The sequence below is a fragment of the Heliangelus exortis genome, chromosome 4 (assembly GCF_036169615.1).
Source record: "Heliangelus exortis chromosome 4, bHelExo1.hap1, whole genome shotgun sequence".
Taxonomy (NCBI): domain Eukaryota; kingdom Metazoa; phylum Chordata; class Aves; order Apodiformes; family Trochilidae; genus Heliangelus; species Heliangelus exortis.
The window spans coordinates 4,980,361-4,995,922 of NC_092425.1; the positions used below are offsets into that span (position 1 = coordinate 4,980,361).

At 41.5% G+C, this 15,562-nt stretch overlaps 1 long non-coding RNA gene across 1 annotated transcript; it reads left to right on the forward strand.

Moving 5' to 3' along the window:
- Positions 1–1,638: 1,638 nt before the first annotated feature.
- Positions 1,639–15,508, forward strand: LOC139796321 (uncharacterized). Its single transcript, XR_011725945.1, has 3 exons — positions 1,639–1,728; positions 11,331–11,454; positions 14,344–15,508. It is a non-coding gene; the product is annotated as an uncharacterized lncRNA (long non-coding RNA).
- Positions 15,509–15,562: the final 54 nt, after the last annotated feature.

Genomic DNA, 15,562 nt, shown 5'->3' on the forward strand with positions numbered 1-15,562 from the left:
CTGATGGGCTCTGAGTTACCAGCTACCTTACATGCAAAGTAGCATCTTGAGAACCAGCGCAAGTTTCAATACGGTAACTCTCCCTCTCAGCTGCCCTCACAAGTCTTCAGCACTAGAAGCTTCTGTTCTCCTCCTAATGCCCTTTGAAGGAGTTCTCTTTGAATATTTGGGTGACTATTACCTGACCTGAGCAAGTGGTAATGGAAGACTGAATAAAATCAGAGTCTGTTCTGCTGACACTTTGGGGAGGATATAAGAGAACCACTTCTAAAGAATGGTTCCAGAGTGCAAACTTTTCCAGGAGGAAGAACTTCCTTAACATTTTGGTATGAATGCATCCTCTGTCAATACTCCTTTAATAGTCTCAGTCTTTTGATTCAATGGACCTCTTACTCTGACATGCTAGAAGAGGATTTTTTAGTTGGATTAAGTGTTGATCATGCTGTTCTTTGAATCTTTACTTGAGCCTTTGTTATGTTGTGTTGGCATTTTATGAACCAGAGCTTATTATTTTTGTCATTTGCATTTGAACGTAACTCCAGCTTCTTGAAGGGTGTCTTCTTAATAGAATCCCTTCCTCTGCTCTGTGTTGTTTCTTTCTTCCCTTATTTCTAAAGCCCTTTTTGTCACAAGATAACTAGATCCAGGTTTCAAGTGTGGTGACCTTAAATAACCTTAATATTTCTTACAAATGTTTAACCCATTTAGTTGTCAAGACCTGATGGGGGAGATTAAGAGGAGGTCCAACACACCCACACTACTGTCACTCATGGGACAGGATGTTTGGCAGACATCCTGCAGGTAGCATTATATTGGTTAAATTGTATTCTGGAAGATGTCTGACCAGCTAAGCTCAGCAGAGCGTGTCAGAGATGCCTAAGAGGCTCAGGAAAAAATTGAGTAGTTTGCCTGCAATGGTGCCACATATCTGCTTCTCTTTTTTGGGTGGTTTTAATAGGGTTTGGTTTAGGTACCAGTAGCTACCTAGAGAAAGTTCTACATGCATGATCTGTCCATGCAGGCACTGCCTCATGTCTAGAAAAATATTCATAGGGGTCAAGGGCTTTGCCTCCAGCACTGTCTTTTTGTATTTTCTTTCCTGTTTCCTCCTTTGACAAGAGGAATCTAAGGTTGTTTTAGCCTTTCAGACATCTTTGCTGTGGAAAACTACTGCAAAAGATGCACACTGACAACTTCAGTTGCTTCATAAAGGTGTAGAAGGATTGAGTGGTAGTAGCCCATGTGTTGGAGAAAACAAGAGCACAGCAGCTGTGGCACTAGAGAATTTGAGCAAGGAAACATTCTTATATCTACTGTATTGGGGAAAAATAAAAACATAATATATGCATATGGGTGCAGATAAGCTTGACAATATATCCAGACTGGTTTTTTTTGTTCATGTGAAATCATCTCAGCCTTACAGGTATGATGCTCAGACCAAGGAATAAGAACAGTTCTTCCTGCTATAAGTTGTTGCTGTAAGTGTGAAATGTGTTAGTTGCAAACGTGGCCTTTCTTAATCCTTAGCAGAGCTACTGTGTGAGTTCAGGGTAAAAATACCCGCCTAGAGTGGCTAAAGACAGGTAAGCACAGGTGGAAACCATAAAGAATAACCAAAGCTTTTCTGTGTTCCCATGCCAGGCCTCACCATTTCTGTTGTGCACTGAGGAAAGTCATTAAACATACATGTGGTAGAAGCAGGACTGCAGGGTAAAGAACAGGACACAGGTATTGTGCTTGCTCTTGCTGAGTTTCCCTGTCTTTTCTCCCCTCCTGGAGATGTGGGATGTAGCTGGCAAATGCTTGGAATGTTCTCAGCATTTATATGCCTGGGTAATGTTTGTAAGCTGTCACAAAAACAGGCTCAAAGTTGAAACTGTCTCTGTTAAATGGGTGGGTATTGTGGACAGCAATGCAGGAGCCCAGTAATGGAGCACTATGGTTTATAATGGGAAGTTGAGCATGCAGATGAAAGGGAAAACCAACAGCTTTAAAAACCTTAGTTTATTAATTGGATGTAATAGCTGAATATGAATTGCCTAGGTATCCACAGAATAAATCTGTAAACTCCAGACAGATCACTCATGTTCTAAGCACTTAATACCAGTACACAGAGTTCCTGGGAAGAAACTGGCAGCCAGAGCCACTTCCAGTTAGAGACCAACTCAGGTGCTGGGTTTATGTGCTCTAGCAGCAGTGAGCCCTGGTGTTTTCCCAGCTGGAGCCAAATGGCTTGTTTTTCATGACTGGCAGATTTGTATTGTTTGAATGAAGAACTAAAAAGAAATAAAATACCCTTTGTTATTAAGTATGTATTGCTATAATACTTACCATGCCTGAGTAACTTTGCAAGCAGCAAACTCACTCTGGTTTTCCTTTTCAGTATAGAAATAGATTGAAGTTTTAGGTGGTTAGAATCTAGGTCCTAGTGAAGCACCTTTAAGCCAAAGCATATTTTGGTCTTCCATTTAATTTTGAGTGGGCTTTTTCTTGACCCCTGGCTTGGGCGTGTGATCAGGTGGTAGCAGGTAGTCCCCTTCAGCATTGAGGTGCACCTGAATGTAGGTGGTAATGAAGCTGTCATTTTTAATGAAGCAATCTACAGAGGAAAGTAAAGTTGTCAGCAGAAGCAGAGGTCAGGAGAAGGTCAAGGAAGACTTGTCTTCAAGACAGAATGGTGGAGAATGATGGATCTGGAATATAAAACAGTGTAATATGCTATTCCAATGAACTAAGTAGGCTCCTTTACTTAATAGTTGGGAAGACATAGCTTGAATTATAGAAATGAGTCTTTGCTCCTCACACAAATAAGTTTTCCATGTTATTGGCAAACATGAAGCTTGGAGTAGAGTAACATGAGCTTACATTTCCTCAAACTGATTATTTTTACTTGATTTACATTTTTGTCAGGCTTTGGCAGAGAGTGTGGGAGAATTCTTCCTGTTAGGTTTTTATCTTAAATCTTGTGGCTAGTGACAGACTGCCTCTTGCTGTTACAACAGGAGCTCCACCTCTTTCCAACATCAATTAGGAGAGGTTACATACAATTTAAGTGAACTAGTCCTGGGGCTATTTGTGAGGATGACCACAAAGGTACAGAACATGGAGGTGAGAGGGAGGGAAGAAAAGGTGAATGGTTAACAGGTTTCTTAGGTTCTCAGGTTTTTAAAAAAAATGTATTTTCCTTCAGGATAGAGGAGGAGGTTAATAGTGAAATACTGGTAATGCTGGAAACGTGCCACACCCCAGTGTTACAGGAAGGATTGTTGGGGATGCAGGAAAAAAGGGGTGACCTTTGGATTGCTTTTGTTCAACATGGTACAGCTCAGCTGAGTCATGTTGACCGCATGCTTGTTTCTATCCCATCACAGCACAAAGCAAGATTACACTAGCTTAACATGTTGTTATAAATCAGCTGAATGTAAGTTCAGGTTACCCTGCAATTGACTAGTTAATACAGTTTAGCAGATAATTGGTAGCTACCCAACATGTGGTGACTTGAGTGTTAGCAGTCATCTCTTCTCAGCCTGAGCTCCTTAGAGGACCATCTCACAGCACTTTATCCCTTGCAAACCTAACTGCTGACATTCAGGGTTAATGATAGGTATCTTTGAAAGGCAAGTTTCTGAGTTGTAACTTATGAGTCTCAAAGATTTTAGGCATAGAGATAGTAGTTTCTTTCAGCAATCCTTGGAGCTCTTTGTGTAGATAAATAGAAATATGTACTTAACTGCCCACAAGGTGAAAAATTAGGTTTTGGTGCATATTTAAGCCTGAATGATTTAGCAGTGCCCCCCCATGTTGCTTTGAATGTAAGGATCCTGGGTTATTTAAGTTATAAAAAGAACTTTCCTACCTGATCATGTCTGGGATATACAATGGGTGAACACTGGGCTGTGCAAAGTCAGCTGAAACACTTGGGGAGTCATCATCACTGGAAAGCATTTGTTTTGTGGACTATGTCACTGTGAGTGAGTCTTACTGACTTTTGGAATTAAAAACCATGCAAACTTCTGGGCTTGCATTCTGCTAGAGCTAACATCTCTGTTAGATGAGCTTTGGATCAAGCACAGAGAACATTTGCCATCCACCTACTTGGACCTCTGCAAAGCATTTGACACTGTCCTGTACAACATTCTGGTCTCTAAATTGCAGTGATGTGGGTTTAATGGATGGACCACTCATTGGAAAAGGAACTGGCTTGATGGTTGCACCCAAAGAGATGTGGCCAATGGCTCAGTGTCCAAATGGAGACGTGTGATGAGTGTTCCTCAAGGGTCAGTACATGGACCAGTGCTGATTAACATCTTTGTTGGCAACATGGAGAGTGAAATCGAGTGCACCCTCAGCAAGTTTGCTGATGACAGCAAACTGTGTGGTGAAGTCAACACACTGGAGGGAAGGGATGCCATCCAGAGGGACCTTGACAGGCATGAGAAGTGGGCTTGTGCAAACTGCATGAAGTTCAAGAAGGCCAAATGCAAGGTTCTGCACCTGGGTCAAGGCAATCCCATGCACCAGTGCAGGTTGGGAGGAGAAAGAATTGAGGACAGCCCTGAGGAGAAGGACTTGGGGTGGTGTTGGACCAGAAGCTCAACATGAGCCATCAGTGTGTGCTGGCAGCCCAGAAAGCCAACTGTGTCCTGGGCTGCATCAAAAGAGGCACAGACAGCAGTCAAGGGAGGGGATTCCTCTCCCTCTGCTCTTGTGAGAGCCCACCTGCAGCACTGTGTCCTGTTCTGGAGTCCCCAACATAATAAGGACATTGAGATCCTGGAACATGTCCAGAGGAGAGCCACAAAAATGCTCAGAGGGATGGAGAACCTCCCCTGTGAAGCCAGGCTGAGGACATTGGGGTTTGTTCAGCCTGGGGAAGAGGAGGCTCCAAAGTGACCTTACAGCAGCTTTCCAGTATCTGAAGGGGGCCTGCAAGAAAGCTGGGGAGGGAATTTTTGCACTGGTGTGTAGCAAGAGGACAAGGGGCAATGATTTAAAACTTGGAGAAGAGATTTAGATTACACATTAGGAGGAAATTCTTTACTATCAGGGTGGTAAGACACTGGAAGAGGTTGCCCAGGGAAGTTGTGGATTTCCTCTCCCTGGAAACGTTCAAGGCCAGGTTGGATGGGGCTTTGAGCAACCTGGTCTGGTGGGAGGTGTCCCTGCCCATGCAGGGGGGGTGGAACAGGATGAGCTTTAAGGTCCCTTCCAACCCAAACCATTCTGTGATTCTATGATTCTTACATCTGCATGCCTTCAAGTTTTAACAATGTCAGCAACTTGTATGAAGCATCATTCAGTGTGGTGGGAAAGAGACTTCCTGTTTTTATTAGCAACTAAGTCCTATAGACATGAAAGCTCTCGGCTAGAACATGTCTTGCAACACCTCTTCTTACAAAGCATTTCTTCTATAATGGGTGTAAGACTAGTTTTTAAGCAATATTGTGCACTGACCCTGACTAATCTTTTATGCTCAAATTGAGATTTTAACTCAGTGTTGTGAAAGCTTTTGAGAGTTTCACAGATCTTCCTCCTGATCAGCTGACTGTGAGGCCATGTGGTAGCCTGAGCTTGCATTGCAGTGAAACTGACTTGTTCTGTGTGCCATCCTATAGGGAAGCCAACCTTTTGGAGAGGCAGCCTACAAATGAAGGGTGAAAAGTCACCCTTTGTGCAGGTTTCCTCTCCTGAAAAGCACTGTAATAAGTCTGGCAAAGATCAGCACTTTTGTCTGTGTCCCAGAAATGAAACCTGCTGGATGACCTGAGATGGGTTTGTATGGAGTGATTTCTTCCTGCCCTGTGGCTTCAAGCAGTCAGCTATGTGCTGAAAGATAGTGTACATAATTAGAAACCCTGCAGTCAGTTTTATTTTTAAAATCATGCATCCATTTCTGCTCCTTTCCAAACATATTGTTTTTTCCTCTGCTATCCCTGCTCCCTCCACTTAAATCCAGAGCAGTGACCAGGCTTTGGTGCCCAGTAAGTACACACAACACACTATCTCTCCTGCCTTGAGATGCCACCATAAAATTGGAGCCCAAAGTCATGGACAAAATGAACTGTGGCCACTTTGTGGAGGCTTTACAGACATTTCACAGGTGTGGTCCAGGATTCAGGAATGATATCTGTGTGGTATATCAAAGAATGGAAAGGAGAGTTGTGGTTAACAAGGATGTATTGAATAGGGTGGGGCCTGAGTATGACATAAGAGGTATGGAGCAAGGAGTGGAAAATGTTCTGGTTTTGGCTGGAACAGAGTTAATTTTCTTCACAGTAGCTGCTATGGGGCTGTGTTTTTTATTGTGCTGAAAACAGTATTAATAATGCAGAGATGTTTTCATTGTTGCTGAGCAGTGCTTACACAGAGCCAAGGCTTTTTCTGCTTCTCACCCCATCAGTGAGTAGGCTGGGAATGCACAAGGAGCTGGGATGGGACACAGCAGGGACAGCTGAACCCAAATGACCAAAGGGATGTCCCACACCTTGTGACATCATGGTCTGAGTATAAAGCAGGGGGAAGACAGAGGAAGGGTGGGGACATCGGGAGTCATGGTGTTTGTCTTCCCAAGTAACTTGTGTGTGATGTCCTGGGGATGGCTGAGCACCTGCCTGCCAGTGGGAAGTAGTGGAGGAATTCCTTGTTTTGCTCTGCTTGCACACACAGCTTTTACTTTGTTTATAAAACTGTCTTTATCTTAACCCATGAGTTTTCTCACTTTTACCCTTCTGATTCTCTCCCCTGTCCCACTGGGAGAGAGTGAGTGAGTAAGTGGCTGTATGTGCTTAGTATCCAGCTGGGGTTAAACCACAACACAGTGGATGATCTTTCAGAATTTGAGTTGTTATTTAGTCTACAAGAGTTTGATCTTGTGCTTCACCCCACTGCACACTGTTATTATTTGGTTTACTTCTGAATCAAATACTGAATTTTTTCCAGACATCTAGAACCCACTTAAGTCTTGATGTGCTCTCACATTAGTTTATGACAGATTTCAGAGCTGACTTTATTTCTCCTTTGTCTTTGCTTCTAGTAACTATTTTGATGAAGCCACACAGTTTGGTTTATCACCCCTTTAGGCCTTCAGCTTACAAGCAGATGAGAGAGGGCTGTGCCTCCAGAAGGAAAATTACAGCAAACTATTGACTATTCATTCAGTCCAGCTCTGCTCCAGTGGGAACCTGGAACAGAGGAACATTTGGCTCAGAGCTCTTGTCTCTGCACCTCTTGCAAATGCCAGGGAGTTATTTTACCAGTGCCTCCAACTGTAACTAAATGGTCTTGGAAATGATCTTGCTAACTTGTCCCTGCAAAGATCTAACACAGGAGCTGGCTTATCACTGCTAACACTGCCTTGTCATGGACATGTGGTTAATTTCATCTTTAGCAATAGGAACAAGGTAGTTAATTTCCCTTCAACTGAACACTAGCTTTGTAGAACAATTGTGTTAAACAGAAAACACAAATATAAAATTGATTTACTCTTTGGAATCACCCTTCATCCCCCAGAGATGAGCATAAACCCAAAAACAAATTATAAGGAGGGATAATTTTTTCATTCATTTCTCTGTTCCTTCTCCCGCTTTTTACTTTGCCTTTAACAAGATTTGTAGCTTCATCTCCAAGCACATGCATCATTGCCTGTACCTGAAGTAATGGGAAGTAATTACTTCAGCCACCCCTGAAGTAATGGGAAAAAGTCATCAGTTCGTGGGCATTAGCACAGTTCAATATCAGGTAACCCAGTGAGGATTATTTCAATCAGCTATGGACCTGTGCCTGTGTCATGGTTTAATGCTGGGCTGGCAATTAACCAAATGACAGATGCTCTCTATTTATCCCCCTCCCTGATAAAGAAAGGAGAGAGAATAAGAGAGAGATACTTATGGACTGGAAACTAAACTGAACAGCTGTAATGAAACAGTAATGATAAAAAAGAAAAAAAATATTAAATATATACAAATATAAAGGAAAAACAGTATCACGTTCCTCCTTCCTTTCCCCCAATAACTCTCACATCACCACCAAAGCTGAAAGGCAGCCCTGGGAAAGTCCAGGGTGGATTCCTGGAGTCAGCAGCAGTTGGGAGCTGGAGGCAGGAACATACAGATTCAGGCTGGAATGGATCAGGACCACAGGCAGAGGAACGGATGGAATCCTCCCAGGATGCCAAAATGAACAGGAATAGGAGAAGGGGCAAAGGGAAGAGCAAAGGTGAAGGGCGAAGGGGTTTGACCCTCATGGTCCCTCAAGTTTATACTGAGTATGTTACATATGGGCTGGAACACTTTGTTCAATTTTGGTCATTTGTCTTGTCTGCTTCTCCCTAGAGGAAGGTGCAGGTGTAACCTCTTTATTCCCTTTATCTTTCTGGAGCACAAGGTGTTCTTCAGAACCGAGCAATAGTCTTGATTCTGCAGACCATTCTCCAGCTGTAACTATAAACATTGAGTGTTAACAGTCCTAGAAGCAGACACTGACTGAGAAACTTGCTGTTAACTTCAGCCAATACAGCTATTTAAAAGAGACTCAGCTGAAAGAAAAATTACAGACAGAACATTCTTTCTGTCCTGGCCCAAACCAGGACAGCCTGCACAACAGTTTTTGGTTTTTCATTAAATTTACATTTAAACAGCAGATGATTGTTCTTGCTTCTGTGTTTCAAGATCTGCCCAAGGATCTGTTAAGTACTGTAGATAAAACTTACTGTAGCCATGTATATGTCTCAATATCTCTTTAGGAAGAAAATGAGAGCTGCTGTGGCGCACATGATGGGAAGGATTCACAAGCATTGTTAAAACAATTCCAATGACACATTAGTATAGCAAGATCTTGTTAATGACTTGGTGTTTAAAACAATTCTTCAGCAATCCTTGTCCTGCAAGTCAGGACATTTCTGGGTAGTGTGCATTTCTCAATTAGGGAAGAGATTGACAAGGCAGCAGGAGGCTCCTAGCAGAATATTATTTCAGTGTAGTTTAATAAGGAGAAGGTTTTTTTAGGATTGCCCAAAGAGAGAGACTGAGTAAATGCTGTTTGACTCAGAGCCTTGGTGAAACTGTACAGTTTGCTCTCAAGGACACAAGAAGTAAAACAAGATGAAAAAAAAAAAAAAAGTGAAGGGGCACAGGCATAAAAACTTACTCTTATATCCCCTACCTTTGGGGTTCTCCTCCATCTGCTTGCACTAGTTATGAGTCCAATTAAGTTGGTAGTACAGCAATAAAAAACATCTAAAAATTTGTTTGCTTGTTCAGTAAACTCTGCTATTTCTAGTGGAGCAACCTAGTTCTGTTAGTATTTTGTTACTGTGTGCTAAAAGGAGGTAGTATTAGCAAATACCAAACACTGAAACAGCACTTACCTTTGTTTATGACTTTCTTGCTGTATCCTTGATGCAAGGAATGAGATGTTGGAATTATTTGGATGACACTAGAGGCATCAGAGCATTTATGGACCAGATGGGATGGGAAAATCTTTGTGGAGATGGATGGGAAATCTCTCTGTGGGGAAACTGATCTCTCTGTGCATGCCATACAGAAAACTTTCGTCCTTAAGATGAAGCTGTGAACCTACTCTGGGAATCTACCCTTTTATGGATCTATTTTTTTTTTCTTTAGTAAAAGAACAAGGGTTAATTAAGTGATATACATGTCTTGCTGCCATGGAATATCTCTGTTCAGACACAATTAAAAAAACACTATTATTTAGCTTTGTGTCATGTTTCTTCCAGCCTCATTTATGTAGTTACTGTGCCTGGGGATCACTGATTCTCATGTTCAGAGGGACCTGACATCAGCAGAATGATCCAGTTTGGACATATAGGCTCCAAAGTTGGTGTGAAGGCTTCAAGTTCCAGGCATAGTTTGACTTTAATTGAGCAGACTACTAATAAAATAAACATGGTAGCAAATCCTCTGGCAATTGTAGTCCAGCACAGCCCTATGACAGCCTCAGCTGCAGCAGTGCTACCAAGAATAAAAGCAAAAAGTGTATCAAGGTCCTTGTGTATTGGAACCTTCTCTTGTTTTCTGCAGTTTCACAATGAAAGATACTCCCTCAATAACATAGAAAAATAAGTGAGGGTTTAGTAGCTTTTGCTTGTACAGTCCTAATAAAGGATGTTAATGGCTTCTAGAAAAGTGACCTGATTTTGCTTCAGAAGCTTTATTTTAACTATTAGATGAGGATTTGGAGCTAGGTCTTCAGACAAGCAGGTTTGTACTGGGGTAGTTCAGTACATGCCATGCATTGTGCTCACATAGCCCAAATGTTTGCCTGGGTGGAGGAGCCTGAGTTCCAGGCTGTGGGCACACTGTGTTCTTTGCTGCAGTTTTGTGTTTAGTGAAGGATGTCTAACTAGAGATTATCCTGGGAAATTACACACCTTTTAAAGTTTACTGCTTCTAAATACCGGGTTTAAGGAATTATGGTCTGAAACCCTGGTTTTGAGTCTTTCCTTAAGAAATTTTGGATTTATATGAATGTGTAGATTTTTTTTCTTCAGTGATAAATCAAGATAAGCTTTGTATGCCAGTTTGTGCAGTCTAGTAACTGGTGTTTGTAAGGCAAATGATTGTGACTAAAATCCAGTGGCAGATACATTTGACCCATTTGCATCTTGTTGGAAAGGACACTCAAACTTAGGGACAAGCCAAGTTGTGAGGTAGGTTGGGTGTATACTGTGCTTTTTCCTCATACAAAAGTTCCCCTTCCTGAATACTTCAAAAGAAGTATATTTTATTTTATTTTAAATTTTTTAATTTTTATTTTAAAATATATTTTTAAATAAATTTGTGCCGAGTATTTAAAATATTGCTCCTATACTTGAAGATACTTGTGTGTAACCATGAGGAAAAGCATAAGCTATGAAATTTGGACTTGCATTTGCAATGGATAACAGCAGAGCTGCACTGCATTCTTCTTTGTGACTTTAGTTATACAGTCTTAGGCTTTTTCATTCCAACTTGCAGCCCACAGGCAGCCTTCCTTTCTTTCCCAAATGTGTCTACAGATGACAGCTGTGGCACTCACAGTGTGCTGCACTGGGGACTGGACTCAAACTTGTGGCTACAAAGCTGCAGTCTGAGTTTCCTTCAGCTCTTCAAGAAGTCTACTTAGTAGTTGCTTTCCTCAAGAGCTGTATTTGAGCTGACAGCACTGGATCACTATTGACTTTTTTTTTTTTGAAGGAAGAGCTAGTGTCCCAGAAAAAAGAGCTAGGCAATTTGGCAAGAGCCTTTGTAAATGCAAATGTCCTCTCATGAGTTTTCTATCCCAATATTAACTTAGGATTGTTGCAAGTAAAGTGGAGTTTGTTTTCTTGGCAGATACTGTGGTAACCAGGCATCTCTGAGGGAGAAAGAAGAACATGCTTGGCTCATTGATCACTGATAAACTGATATCCCAGTGTCCACATGTGAGAGAAAAAGCAATTTCCTGTCTTGACCTCAGGTGAGTGCCTGCTGTGTACTGTACCTCACCTGCCAAGCTTTGGGGGAATTTTGGAAAATGATAGTGAGTGTCTGAAGTTAATTTTCAAACAGATAGTAGCAGATTTCAGTAATGTGCAAGACATGAGGTGCTGTTGCTTTTGTGATGCCCCTTTAGTCTCTCTCAGATCAGAGGAACCCCATTCAGCCTACCTGGGGGGCCACAGCCACTTTCTGGAGTCTGATGTCTCATCAGACACAGACACCATGTAGATAGGGTGATCTGTAGACAGGAATGCTGCAAAACACAAGATTCCTCTGTAACTTGAGCTGAAACATGAGGAGAAATTTCTTTATTGTGAGGGTGTCAAGGCACTGGAACAGGCTGCCTAGAAAGATTGTTGAGTCTTGCTCTCTGGAGACTCAAAACCCACCTGGATGCAGTCCTGTGTGGCTTGCCCTGTGGGATCCTGCTTTGGCAGGGGGGGTTGGACTAGATGATCTAGAGGTCCCTTCCAACCCCTAATATTCTATAATTCTATGCTCCCTATAGTGTCTTGATAGACATTGTACTACACTTCCAAGTGAACTATTGTGATGAGAGGGCTGCCATGGTTCCTTAACTGAGCAAAAGACACCAATAGATCCTTCCTGTGGCTGCAGATCTAGCTAGGCAGGCCAGACCTCATTTTGCTCAGGAGACAGATAGGGAAAAGATTGATTCCAAGCTGGCCATTATTCTGTCAAAGATTAATAATATATTATTGTAATGAAGGAATACCTGGCAGCTAAATGAACTAGAGGCTTGTGGAGCAGTCAGTGGAGGACACATAGGGAAGATAAAAATACATCAGTCAGATTATGGTGCTTCCTGAGAGTGATTTTTAAACTTCCAGTGATTTGAGTTAAGAAATTTTTGGAACACACAGGTGAAACCACCCTATTTAAGAGCTTTATGTGTAATTTTATTCCAGAAAAGTGATTATTCCCTTTAAATGTGTAAAAAATTTGACATTTCTTATACTTCACAGCAAGGAGTCAGATTCTTTACCTGTATATATGTGACAGTATCTTCCTGTGCTTGTTTCAGACCTGCTGTTCTTTTTTGAAGTTCCCTGGTTGCTCTATGAGAAGAAACAGTGTTTTCCTGTTCAGTTTCACTACTCTACACAATGCTTTCCAGACCCCTTTTCCTTCCTTGCAGAATTCTGGTCTGTGCAGGCATCCCATGCATAAAAGCTGCTTTGTTCCTTTGATCATCTGTGCTGCTTCTTTCAGGACTTTTTAAGGTTCCTTCATATCAACTTTGAGATGGGTAAATGGACCAGAATCTAACACAGTATTCAGGATACAAGTATTATAATATTATTCCATATTAATATAGTGATATGAGTTGGTTTCCTTCTTGCTTTTCTGTTCTCTTTCTAGGTAGTTTCTAGCATTCTTCTCAGTTTTTGGCTGCTCTCAAATAAATATGCTCACAGGAGACTCTGTCCCTATCTCATTCCTGAACTTCTTCGAGGCTTTTTTTTTTTCTTTGACAAGCGTTTGCTCTGAGACTAATGTGATGTCTTGAAATGTCTCTATGTCTCGAGAAAACATGCAGTTCTTTAACTTGAACCCTTGTAGGTTCAATGATTTTTCTACTTTTATCTGATTCCTGTCTTTGAAATTGAGCATGGCTGCAGTTATCTTGTGGCTTTGGAGGTCTACAGAAATGCTGAATCTGATGCTGATACAGTTTAAGTACCTGACAGAAATGTGACACACCAATTGTGTGTGCTGTTAAGAACTGAATCAAGAGATGCTTCCCATTCTGTGATTTTTCTGGCTCCCTTTTCCTGTGGCAACATCTAGAAATCTAGTGTTGTCTGAGTGGTCAGTGTAAATGTTTCACATTTTACTTCAGAGTAATTAAAATAATTTGAAATAGTAGTACCTTGGGATTTCACCATTCTGTTGCCTTCCTGCCACCTTTATACCTGCTGTGCCCATGTTCTTGTTTAAGGTTTGCATGCTGGGTCTGTGCCATCATTATCTTCTTAGAGAATTCTGTGAAACATTGAGAGCATTTTTTTGTCTTTCTGTTGTATCCTGCTCATTTGAGAAATACTTTTACTAATTTCTTTACTATTTGACCTTTGTCAGCTCATCCTATTCTTTACTTGATGTTGCTGTGAGTTCCATAGGATTCAGAACATCATTCAGATCCTGTGTGCACCACTCTGCTTTCTCTTACTCGTCAGTTTGGAACTTCTGTGTGATCTTCCTAAAGTGAAGTGCAGACCCTATTTCCCTGTCAGTTCAGGTGGAAATCTCATCATCCTTTGCTAGGCTTAATCTACTCTAAAATCTTCCCCAGTGTTTGATGGATCTAAGTCTCATTTCCTTACTGCATTGTTTTAGTTGTGCACTGAGACTTTGCCTGTTTTCCAGCTGTGTTATGATGAGGGTCCTGGGTCTTTGTCATCCTATGTTCTGCCTCCAAAATCTCTCCTCCTTCTTTTGTGTACTACCTGTTCACCACAGCTTCTATCTCCTTTGCACTGTTTACCAACTTGTTCAGTCTTTTTTTAAAATATATCTGTGCAGCAGCAGCAGCAGGTACATCAGTGCACTGTCAAGAACCAGGAGCCAAACCTGTTAGGTACTGTAACCTAACCACTAATGGCTATTGCCCCATCCCTTTTTCTCAGCTGGCATTTCTGCACCAGGGAAGAATTGTCAGTACAAGAAGATACACAGACACCTTCTGCAGGGAGGGAACCATTGGCTAGGATTAGTACATTCTTAATCAGTTTGGTCCCTCCCCGACACAAAACTAGGGCTGGAAGAGCTTTTCAGTGCCTTAAAAAAACCCTGCTCATCTTAACCTTTTTCCTTAAGCAGCAGTAGGATTTTTTGCCTGGAGGTGAGACAGAGATTGCCATGAAGCCTCTGCATCATACATTCTCCTACCTATGCCACAGCCAAGTCACAAGAAAGAGCTCTGTCTCTGAGGATCATGGGCTGCCTGGAGTGAATAAGTCTTTGTACCGCCTACACATGGGTCAGGTAATCATATGACACTTGATACTTTACCCTTGGAAAGTGTCACCCTCTAGGTAGGCTTCTGACTGTGTTTCTCTTGCACATCTGGATTGACTCAGGAAAAGTGTTCCTATATGGGATGGCAATGCAGCATCCAGTAGTGAGAAGCAGTTATGTGTTTCATTAGCAACCATATTAATTGTGTTTTGTAACAAATTATGCAGAGACATTGATTGGATCCAAATTGTGAGAAGCTGAGTCTTATCTTTAGCCTGTGTTTCATTCAAAAGAAACTGATGTTTCCAGGAAGGCAGTCTTCCTGCTCCTTGGCTATGGACTTGATATAAAGAGGAAAAAAGAGCTGCAGCCATGCAAGATGTGTTTGCGTCAGTGTGATCCCTAAGCTGGTGATCCCTAAGGTGTTAGAGAGGTCAAATGAAGGTCATTAAGGTGGAGGAAGAGAGTCCCTAAATGTTAGAAATTTTATGGAAGCAAATCAAATATGTGCCTCACATGTATCTTGTTGGGGTGTTCTGTCTTCTTTATTTGCCTTCTAAACCAAATCTGTGTGTGAGGCTGTGTGGTGATATATATCTTCTGTGAAGTTTGATGGAACTGAGAAAAGTCAAAACTGAAAAAAGGGTTCCCAAGAAAAGGTGGAGAAATTCTACTCTGGAGTTTGTGCTTGTGTTAATTGACTTGCCAATTAACTTGCTGTAACTAGCACAAGTAGACATGCTTATCCAGACAGCCTGCAAATATTTATAGCCTAGAAGAATTATTCAAGGACAGAAATGTATGTGTGGCTATGTGGCCACAATTAAAGTGAACATCTAATGAGTTAAAGAAGAATGACAAATTTCCATGTAGCTGTTGTTATGGGTCAAATTCTTTTCTGGCCAAATGACCAGTTTCAAAGAAGCTCAAGGGAGTTAATAGCCACATGCCACCAAATCTTCATCAATTTATGTCAGTTCCATATCTAGCCTGGGACTGAACATTGTCTCTTTAGAACATGCAAATTTTTCTGCATTGGTGCTGCCCATAACTTCTGATTTGTTAATTATACCAAAGAAGGAAATAAACTCTGCGTCCTTGCA